Here is an 11,660-nt window from a genome sequence, read left to right as displayed (position 1 = left end):
CATGAGGGCCTGTTCCATAGATGATAATCATTACCATGGTCTAGGTGCCTGGATAGGCTGGTTAATAGTTTACTGCAGGATGACAGAGAAGAAGTCTTTGAGCACATTTTTGAATTTTATTTACAACTGCTAAGAAGAGAGTGCTAGAAAAAAAAATTAATAGAGAAGAAAAAAAAATTTTTAGTGAGTTTGCTACTTGAGGAAGCACTGCTATTGGTATTAACATAAATGTTTGTTCACAGTAACATTACTTTTGTTTTGGAGTTTACTTCCTCAGCCTTTATTTTGTAGGTGTGTTTCAACAGTTCTGGTGCTAGCTGCATTCAAATTCTCAAATTAGTATTTCTCTTCACAATTGCCAAAAAATCTTACAGGAAATTGACTTATGTTTGCAGGATTTTAGTATTGGGAGGGCAGGTTATTCTTCTCCAGTTTGAATCATTGGGAGACAGAGGCATCTGGATGTCAAAAACTAATCAAACTCAGACAGCCAGGAACTTCATTAGTAGTACCTGTAATTCTTTGTGTTGATTCAGAGACAAATCTTGAGATCTTTATGTGGCTCTCATTAAGACAAATATCCACTCAGGTAACTATGAATTTTATTTGCTCAAGACCTAGGAAAGAGTTTCAATTTGGCATGTTGTGGTTTCAGTCCTTCAGCCAAAGGTTTACAGTCTGAAAAGGCAATGAATCTTGGTACTGTCCACTTATTTTCAGACTAGTTTGATGTGACAAGAAAGGTGGTATGAAATCTGGACTAAAACTTGAGAATCAATGCATAATATACATTGGCTGAGAAGTCTCTTTTTTAATAAATATTCACCAAAAATGTATTTTATATTTTTTATTCTTCTGAAAAAAAGTGTTCAGTAAACCATGAGTAGCTTGCCTGCAGAAAATACTAAATGAACAACTACAGAAAGCTATAACCAAATAGACAAAAAAATGGATGCTGGCTATTAACTCTGGCAAGTCTGTCTTATGCTGATATGAAAAGGCGCAGCCATTAACTTCAGTTACGGAGGCTTGGAGTCTTGCTGGATGCTTCGAGGGAGTCAGTGACACTACCGTGGCTGGAAAAAGCCAAGTGTTCTCTGCCAGGTAAGGCAGAGATGGAGCACGTAAATGACTGAAGAATCTAGCCTCTGTCTTGGGTTTTTCTGTATGTCATAAACTGTGTCCCTTGCCTGCTATTTCCCAGTGGCCCAGCTCTAGAGGAAACATGACATTTTATTTCCATTTTCTTTTATAGAAAGAGAAAGCCTACCTTTACTAGTCAGCAGTCACCTCATAGAAGCAGAGAGACAACAGTTTGGAGGATGAAGTAAATGCATTGACAAAGAATCATATAGGTTTCTAACACCTCTAGCATCCTAAAATAAGTTGTCTGCTTCTAAATTCCCTTGGCAGTTTTAGTTCAACTCAACCTTTATCAAATTTATCAGATTAGCAATTGTATGAGAGGACTTTTAAAAGTACATTGAACACAGTCATTGATACATATAGTTAAGCAACAGTCCTTGTTTTGTTCACCTCTAACCATTTGTAATTTAATATTGTATGACTGCAGTGCGCTGTGTGATTAAAAAAGTATGCAGACAGTATGCATATACACAGACTCATCATAAGCAACCACAAGAAAAATATATATGGCAACATGCTGTCTCATCCAAATTTTTTAGAAACTCAAAGTTCTCCAATATTTTTTTATTTTTTTGCTTTGCTTTCAACTGCTGCCTTCTGCTGACTTTAAAGAAACAAAGGAAAACTGAACAGTAGTTCTCTTCTGCATATATAAACAGTTGTTTAGGTATCAGATCATCTCCACAATGTAATTCAGTTTATCAGGTTTAAGTTCAACAGTATGTGTTGTTTTTAAAAATCACTCTACTCCTGTAGCTGTTACTCAAAATGTTTTCCTGCATATTTGTCAGTCTTTACTTTCCAGCATAATGGATGTGTCTTTATATATTTAAAATACTGAGTTCTTAGAAATCCTCATGGTTAACTTTGAACTTTTATGCCCTCCTGTTGTTTTGAAAATTGCTTCCTAAGTAGAATGACACTGTCAAAGAAAAGACAACACCATGTACACATTACACAATTAATATCTGTCAAGATTACAAAACTCTGAGTCAAATTTAGTTTCTATCAAGCCCAAGAGATGATGTTTTACAAATATGTGAGGTGGAGATCAGATGTAAAGGACTTAGAGAAAACAGAAAAATTAACATGCTGAGGATTTGGAACATGCAGAATTGCTGTAGGGCTTTTTTCTGCTGCAGGACATTTATGTTGAAGTACTTACAGTGAGAAAAAGACTAATGGACTATATAGGAAAGAAAGGCTATGATAAATTGAAAGTGAGAAAGTGAACGAAGATAAGGACAGTGGGTTAAGAGCAGCATATGAAGAGTTGTAAATTAGAAGCTCATCACTTATCTAGAGAAAAAGAGAAAACTGAAGCTGACTGCAGAATTGTTTCACAAGGAGAGAAATACCAATGCAGAAGCTCCAGAAGGTGCATCCTTTACCAGGGCAGGCTGCCAGCCTCAAACTCTCAGAAAGCCTTAACCCACCACGAAGAAGGTATTCTGTGTCTCTCACATATCTTGTTAGGCATGTTGGTCATAAAACTAATAACTTTGTTTAAACTGGCAGGGATCAAGCCGGTGTGGTTTACAGAAAGGCAGGTGCAACTCAGATGTAAGGAAGGAGTCATTACATCATGTGGAATGGTGCCATGTCCCTTGACAAGTGGCTTTGGTGGAGAATGACCATATCACATTTACTATCATGCATATATATTTGATATATGTGACTAAGATAGATAATACCAAGAAATTAAAACACCGAAAGAAAAAAATCTTGCCTGAAGTGGCCAGTTCACATGGTTCTGTGATTCCACTTTGTCTCATAATAAATCCTTTCTAGGGTTTGTGTCTGTAAGTAAGGCTCAAGGCTGACTGCTCATTAGTTATCTATTTACAGATTTTTGCCTTCAAATTTTTACAGGCTCCATTGGTTGATTTATCTGTGAGTTATGCTCGTACAGGAATTGCAACATCCAAACGTACTGCTTTCACTTGAAGAAGTATGGTCTGTGCAATGTCCTAAGCAAAGTCCTTTGCCATACTGAATGCCTTTAGTCTTAGAATAAAGTTTTATAAAGGAATAATATCCTTATTTCAACTATTAGATGAGATGAAAATAACAGGCCTAAATGTGAAGACCAAGAGCATTTAGCTCCAGAAGAAGTGCAAACTGAGTGAGGCTATTTGAATGGGCTCCAAGGCCCTGACTCAGTTACCATCACTTAGACATCTGGTGCCACATCAGATGTGACACTGTATCCCACTTGGCCTCTATCTGTCTTTCCAGAAGGCTGCAGGCCTCCTCATGTGTTGATTCTACCCCATGCAGGCAGATGTCTTAGATACTTTAACTTATATGCTTACACAACACAATCAACACCCAAATTTTCAACAGCATTCACCTAAGAGTGCAGTTTGGCTCCAAGACACAAAGTACACACAGCTAAATGTGAGCCACAGCTATGCAAAAGTCTTGCTGTCCAAAATCCCATTATAGTCAATGAGAATCTAGTCAGCAGAGCATAGAAAACCACATATACACTTTAAAGTAAGCACCTACATTAGGTCTACTGTAGAAGAGCTACTGCAGATACCTAAATTCAGATATTTTAATCTAGATATTAATCCTATACTACATATCCAAAGAAAAAGATGCAAAGACAGTAGGAGCTAATGTACAGGAACCTAGTCAGAAACATACAAAACTAATTCTTAAGACTTCAAACACAGAACAGGAGTAGAGTGTGTCCAAGACCAAATGAATAATTTTCAACCTGAAAATCTAAGTGTTCAAAATTCTGAAGTAAACAGAACAAACTGTGTGCCACTGGAGAATGAAAGAACACAAGAAACAAGAACAAAGATAATAATCTAGTAGAGATGAAGTTCTCACCGCATTTCTCAACCTTTTCCAGTCTGTGAACTTCAATGGTTTTGCATCTATAAGCCTATCAGCTGCTATGGTCTGCCTATTGATTGATTCACACACTAACTATATAGGATATGTAACAATATGATTTCCTAATCATGGCACAACATGAACCACTTTGTTAACTAGGAGTAATCTCACTACCAAGCAATGCTCACACCTATTTAGACAGAAACCTAAAAGCTTAATGAGGTGGAAAGCTTTAAGCATTAAAAATGCAGATCTAAAAGGCTGTGAAGATTTTAAATTAGCAAGTGAGCATTGCACTGGTCTAGGCAACACAATGAATCATTGTGAATCACCTGGCAGAAACTGCAACTCAACTTCAAAGTAAAAATTAGTGGCTTGGACCTCTGGGTGGAGCGAGCCGTAAAATACTAACATCAGCTTTTGTAAGTAGCAAGCTCATTATAGAAAGTTAACCCTGCCCAGTATCTTGTATTACTAACCTAGGGATTCTTCTTGCAATTCACCTTCTTTTCCTACACTATCTTTCAATGTAAATGCAAATGAAACAGGTAATACCACTACAGTATATGAACACAGTTTCTCTCTCTGCGGTGTTCTTCCCCTTTTTATTTGCTCTGCTTTCTGCAGCAGCTTTGTGAAAATTCCTGTTTTCAGGCACAGCACGCCCAGAAAAGGCTTACAAAAGCATCTCAAGTCACTTGACCAACCTTCTTTAGAATATTCCTCCCTGCCTTCCCTGCTCAGTCCCCTCATAATTTTAAATTGTGAGCAGCTGAACTTAAGTTCAATAAATTCTCTGAGTTTGAGTCTGTGAAAAGTGGGCATTTGGTGGAAAGCTATTCCTGCACCCTGCTCTTCCACTTGCTCTGAAAAGCAGATGCAGAACAAGCTTCTCTTCCCCTAACTGTATCTTTTTGGAGACCCAGTACTGAAATCAGGATGGGAACACACCATACCACCCAGGAGCACCACACTGATTTAAAAATTCTTCTCTAGCTAGCAGAAAGCCAAACTTTTGTCTACAACCAGGCCTTTTCCAGAATGCTGGCATGTGTAGGGTGAATGCTAGGCATCATCTTAGCCAATTTACACTGTCAGAACGATGTATTCAAGCCTTCAGTATAGATGAGAGTCAGGCCCAAGATCTCTCAGTCTTGTATAACTAAGATGTCTGCACGCACTAAGACTTAACTAAGAGTAAAACTGGACTGATACCTCCCTACTTAAAGAGAACTAATTTAAAAATGGAATGCAAAATAAATCAGCTAACTTTTAAAAGGCAGAGAAGCACAGCCCACACAGGAGAAGCATCCAAACTACTGCTATCCTCCCTCCAGGGGATGAAAGAGGACATCTGTGAAAAGTCCTCCCTTCAGTTTCTCTTGAGTATCAAGCACAGGAGTCAAGACGGCATTAATCACATTCCGGGCTTTGTATCTGAGCAAAAAAACTCTGTGGGGAGAATAATATAACAGAGAAAAAACACCTACCTTTGGGATCAGATTTCATGATGAAACATAACCACCTCTTTGTTGAAGAGGTTCTAAATTCCTGCATCTATGTAAGTGGGAAGTTAGCTGTGTTTATCTTATGGAGGGAAAGATTCCCATCAAATCTCACCAAATCTGTCTCAGGATACCTTCCAGCAATGGAGGGGAAAATATGTACAGACTTCTCACAGCCTAAGTATACTCTTAAGCTGTCCTTTCAGACTATATGTAAATTCAGACCTTTGATGGTCAGCGCTGGTGCCACCACCCAATTAGTGCCTGTATTATTAGGGCTCTCAGATGTGTGGGTGCTATGTTATAATTTCATCTGAATATGATTAATGTTCTTTACTTTCTAGCTCAAGCTGTTTTCTTGTGTTGCTTTGCACAGTCAAACTCTTGACACCCCAGTGGTGGCTAAACTTCACATGGTAGGTGAAGTGATTCATGCATATATATTATGTCTCTAAACACACTTTGGGATCCTACAGGATAAAAGACATATTTAGAAATGCAAGTCATCATTAGCATCAATAAATTGGATGCTGGAGACACAAAAGCCAAATTCAGAGGCATGAACATTTTTTTTAGTTTCATTTATATCTAAAAGTATGGGAGATATACACCACAGTGCTCATGAAATTCTTCAGGCTGATTTTAATAACAGTCATTATGTTAAAAAATTAAACTTCCTCTTGTGTCACAGATGAACTAGGAAGAAACAAAGAAAGAGAACTCCTGCAGCACCTTTGTGCCCTTCTAGAATTGCTGTTCATCATTCTTTCTTTCAGCAGTTCCCTTTCTCCCTTTGTGCAAAAGGTACCACCATCTAATGAAACAATTATGGCCTGACAGTTTAAATATGCTATTCTGTTCTTTTCAAGCATAAGTGCCAGCCATCAAGACAAACTATACCCACTGCTTCACTATCAGCAGAGTCATTGTTATCCCAGATAGAGTGCCCTAAAAATAAAAGCCATTCTGTATGTGCAGCTTCATCAAGTCAGGTCATGTCAGCCCCGCAGGGTAGAGAGCACTGTACTAATTTTATTATTCTATTTTTGAACATGGCCTCCTTAGATCTTTTAGTGTGTCCCACATAACAACGCAGAATTGACATATTGTACTCAAGTTCCTAGGCCCAACCACTCCCAATTTCTGAATATCCCACCGAGTCAGAATGTTTGCTGTCCAAAACAATGATGAAGTGGTCACATTTGGCTTAATGTCACCTGTTGTGCATTGCTTGGCTGCTCAGGGGTCATGAGATAAATCAAAATTAGTATCTGCAAGATTGATCAATGTTAACAACTTAGTACCTCAGACGCTATATTTCACAGTGGGCTCCTCCCCCAAAAGCTGAACTGAATTTTACAAGCTCATGAACACAGTTGCTGTGGGAGGGTTTCATCCTGAATTACTTCAGATACACTAATGGCTAGAAGTCACCCTGAGTATGATCATCTCTCAGTGATAAAACAAAAATTCTCCTGAGAAATTTGGTGCCCAATAGCTGTCTTCCCACAACACTGAGGTGACCCCAGCTATCTAAGAGTTACAATGCTAGCACAAGACACAGAAATAGGAGAATTGCCTATATTTTTCAAAGTAGATTGAGAGAACTCCATTGGCATACATATTTCATCAGGCTGTAGCTCTTAGATTACCTTTCATATTTGAATTTTTTACACCAGTTGACACTGGACAGGTATATACATTGCAGGGCAGCCTTTTAAAATGAAGAGCTGAACAAGGACATACTTTTCCTTCCCTTATACCTACTCCTTACAGCAATGAAAATAAAAAGCTGATTTCATCCAAACCCCAAACTTTTAAAAAATCCTACCTGACACCTGCAGTTTTGGAATTAGCACTTAGCCCACTGTTGACTAGAAACCTGAAGTAGTTTCAAAGCAAATGAAAGATTTCACATTTTGTGCCATGGTGGTGATTTTAGAACATAACAAGAATCCATTCAGTGTTCAGCAGGTACACAATAAAAAATTGCACAACCATATGAGAATGGAAGGCAAGGAAAAGGAACTAGGCTGTTTTCAGCAGTTTGTCTTACAAGTTCCTTAGACATTCAAAATGTTGTTAATATCATGAGCAATGTCATACTGCCAAGGATCAGATAGGCATGTCTTTTAGGAGCTTTAGGCTGAATCTGTGGACAGGAAACAGTTCTCAATACCCTGTCACAGTATGTCCTGAAATAACTATACCCTTCCCTTGTGATGTTGGTGGGGGTATCGGGTTTATGTGGCAAAGTTGTGGTAGTGGATCGCTACAGGCGTGGCTTCTGTAAGAAGATGCCAGAAGCTTCCCCCATGTCCAGCAGAGCCAATGCCAGCCATCTGGCATTGCTGCTGGCAATGGATCTGCCGCTGGCCAAAACTGAGCCCATCAGAAACAGTGGTAATGCCTCTGTGATAACATATTTAAGAAGGGGTAAAAAAAGCTGCACAATGGAAGCCATAAGAGAGGAGTGAGAATATGTGAGAGTGAAAAAGGAGGGGGAGGAGGTGCTCCAGGTGCTGGAGCAGAGATACCCCTGCAGCCCATGCTGAAGCCCATGGTGAGGCAGGCTGTGCCCCTGCAGCTCATGGAGGTCCACAGCAGAGCAGATATCCACCTGCAGCCTGTGGAGGACCCCACAACAGAGCAGGTAGTTGTGTCCAAAGGAGGTTGTGAGTCCATGGAGAGCCCATACTGGAGCCGGTTTGCTGGCAGGACTTGTGATCCCGCGGGGGACCTGCTCTGGAGCAGTCTGTTCCTGAAGGACCGCACCCTGTGGAAAGGACCCACCTTAGATGAGTTCATGGAGAACTGTTTCCTGGGGGAGGGACCCCATGCTGCAGCAGAGGAAGAATGTGAGGAGTCCTCCCCTGGAGGAGGAAGGAGTGTCAGAGACAACATTTAATGAACTGACAACAACCCCCATTCCCTGTCGCCCTGCATCACTTGCGGGGAGGATGCAGAGAAACTGGGAGCAAAGTTGAGCCCAAGAAGAAGGGAGGGGTTGGGGCAAGGTGTTTTAAGATTTGGTTTTATTTCTCATTAGAAGAAAGATCCTCATCCTCAGAGTAGGATATTCTGATCTGATTGGCAATAAATTAAATTAATTTCTCTGAGTTGAGTCTGTTTTGCCCATGATGGTAATTGATGAGTGACCTCCCTGTCCTTATCTTGACCCATGAGTCTTTCGTTGTATTTTTCTCCCCTGGTCCACTTGAGGTGAGGGAGTGATACAGTGGCTCAGTGGGCACTTGGCATCCAGCCGGGGTCAACCCACCACAGCTGGTAATATCATCCTAAGGAAGCTTTGTACAAGATAACAAGATCATAGGAGACACGAGGTTCTTAGAAAGGTCTGGTGCCTGCTGCACTGTAGTCCGTTGCCTAATTCCCAGCTGGGCTTCTGCAAACTTGGCAGTGTGCTGCACGGTTTTTCTTTCTTTTTATTTTGCCCAATTATCTCTTGGTATGCAAGGGTCTGAAGTTTGTTTTGTTTTGTTTCTTTTATTTGTTTGGGTTTCAGCCAGAAAGAAAGGAAGGACATTGGCCTAATATTTGAATTTTACATTAGAAATTATTTAGTGCCTCTCCCCACATACCTCCTTAGCTAAGAGAATAGTACTGAAACAGGTCTTAGAGATGTCTGTTCATCCCCTCCTCTGCTTGACTACTTCAACAAAAACGTACATACCTTGGTACGTGTAAATGATCATCTAACACAGTAGGATGATAAGCTGCAAGCAACCTTGTTTATCTGATTTCCAAAGCCTTTTCTGCCAGAACAAAACTGGCTTATTCTAAGAACAGCATACTGTAGAGAACAAAGAGCATGTCTTCATAGAAATACAATGTCATGAAAAACCATCAAAGCTAACTGTGAACAGGACAGTTTTAGGCACAGACTAGTCTGTCTGTGTTAACACAACAGCCTGTCTGACACACTTGGCTCCCAAGATGTTGGGAAGGTCTCTTCAGGTGATATTTTTTGCTACCCTAGCACAGCTATGCTGTTGCCATTATCCCAGTCACCTAGAAGGCACAGAGCCTAGTATCATACCACATTAATGTAACCAAGGGGTCAGTGCTAATTGGTCAGGTACTGAAATTCAAACCTGACAAAATAGGTACATCCTACCTATTTATCTCAGTTTGTTCTGTCTGCTTTTATTTTGTATTCTCTATCTGTCCTTTGAATGATCAAGGCAAAAGTGAACAAAGGAGGATGAGACCTAAGGTCTGTGTTTATCAGACACAGTCTGAAAGACTTGCTGCCTCTTGAATGTTTCTCTCCATAGGAAGCAACCCTGGTGTGTACTTTTGCCTTTGGTTGGATCAACCTTCCATCTTCACACTTGTGTCATTAAAATTTTCTCAACTTTAATTCTCAGAAAAATTGAGAAGAGGCATACCAAAAACTTAGAAAAAATTTCACAGCTTCTTCTTTAACATGTTTTGTAGGTAGGCAGAAGAATGCTGAAGAACAGCAAGCCATGGAGATGCTAATAAATATATTTGTTTGAAACACAGGAACAGTGGAAGTTTCACACAAAACAAACCAATCAAAAATTATTTTAACCTGTCTCACCAACATATGGTTATGCTTCTTGTCCTGACAGGCTGACATGTCTCCCTAATACAGCTTTTGGAGTTTGAAGCCTCCATATATGGCCTCTGAGAATTTTATTCTGGCAATTCCTGCCCAGCCATCTTTGCTGATGTAAGCTTCAAGACTGTTGCTAAGTGGCAATTCTGCTGGAAAGCAAAGACCTATCTGTGCTCGGAGAGCTCAGATTTCCCCCAAAATATAAAATGCAGTGAAATGACCTTTTCTTCTGTTTGTTCTGTTGCAGCAGTGTGTTCATATAGTGATTTTCAGGCCTTGTAGCTGACTATTTCTGCAGGACATTGGAGTTCAGTGACTTCTTTGTATGTGGTTGAATATGTAAAAACAAAAGTGTCATGTTGTTTGAACAGATTTTTGGCCAGCCTTAATTTAGAACTGGAGTGTGTGCACATAGTTGGCTATTTCAAACTATCAGTCACTCCAAAAGCTTTGCTTTGTTTAGTTGAGAGGCAAAAACCAAGAGTTGGTGAGGCTAATTCTTGGAGGCTGGAATTATCATATCAAACACTGCTCTAAACTTGCAACAATCCAATGTCTCTTCATCTGGCTGTGCTTTTGGAAGAAACAGTGCATGACTTAGACTCAGTTTTCATACACAATCATAAACTCCAGCCAAAGGGAAAAATAAAAAGAAAACCCTAAATTGTTGTGACATGGCTATAAATACAGACAGCAACTTATAACAGTAAAATATGTTACGCAAATTACAGCTAATTTTAAAATAGCCCAGTATGACTGCTTACAGAGCGTGTGAAGAATTACATAGTGTTGTTCAAACTCTTAGGCCATTTTTTACCCCTTTGAACCATTTCTATTACTCCAAGTTTTTAGTTTTAACAGACGATAAAAAAGGATTTACATTGCCACATAAAAATAGAAGTGGGCAGATATGTAAAGCACTTCGAGTTACAGAATTTTTCTAATTAACATTTCTTATTTGTTTCAGGTGGGTAGCTAGTGATTGCTTCTCCTTGTGCACACAGAGTTTCTAGTGTCTGCTGCTTTCTGTGACATTAGACAGAGAGATTTACAAAGATGCCATTTGGCAGAATATTTTAGAGAGATTTGTTTTAAGATGAGTGTTTCTTGAGTGTGAGGCATCACAAGTGGTTTTAGCCTCCCAGCTGTGTTTCTCAGCAGATGGGGCTGGCAAAAGCTGCATGCGATGTGACAGCACAGAATTAAGTTTGAAATAACACTTAAAGAAAAGGTTTGAAGAAGAAAACAAGGTCGCTATCCATCTGACGGAAATCACGCTGGGTAAACAAATTTAGTGAGAGGTCAATGAATTCTTGTTAAGAAAAGAAACCCAGATCTTTGGACTGGCAAGAGACAGTGCCTAGGAGCCATTTAAAGAGACCACACTACTTGTCACTGTCCTTTTCTAGCTGTGTCTGTCCTCTACTCCATGTAACATATGTCTTACAAGGACAGCTTCCTGATTTGGGGAATATCTACTCACCCAACAAAATGCTCTATCCTTCCCTTCACTCTCACAAAAGTCTGGCCAAGGTAGAGTTAATGACTACATA

This window comes from Phalacrocorax aristotelis, chromosome Z (assembly GCF_949628215.1).
Source record: "Phalacrocorax aristotelis chromosome Z, bGulAri2.1, whole genome shotgun sequence".
Taxonomy (NCBI): domain Eukaryota; kingdom Metazoa; phylum Chordata; class Aves; order Suliformes; family Phalacrocoracidae; genus Phalacrocorax; species Phalacrocorax aristotelis.
The sequence above is the reverse complement of the archived record's forward strand: the minus strand, read 5'-3'. Positions refer to the sequence as shown.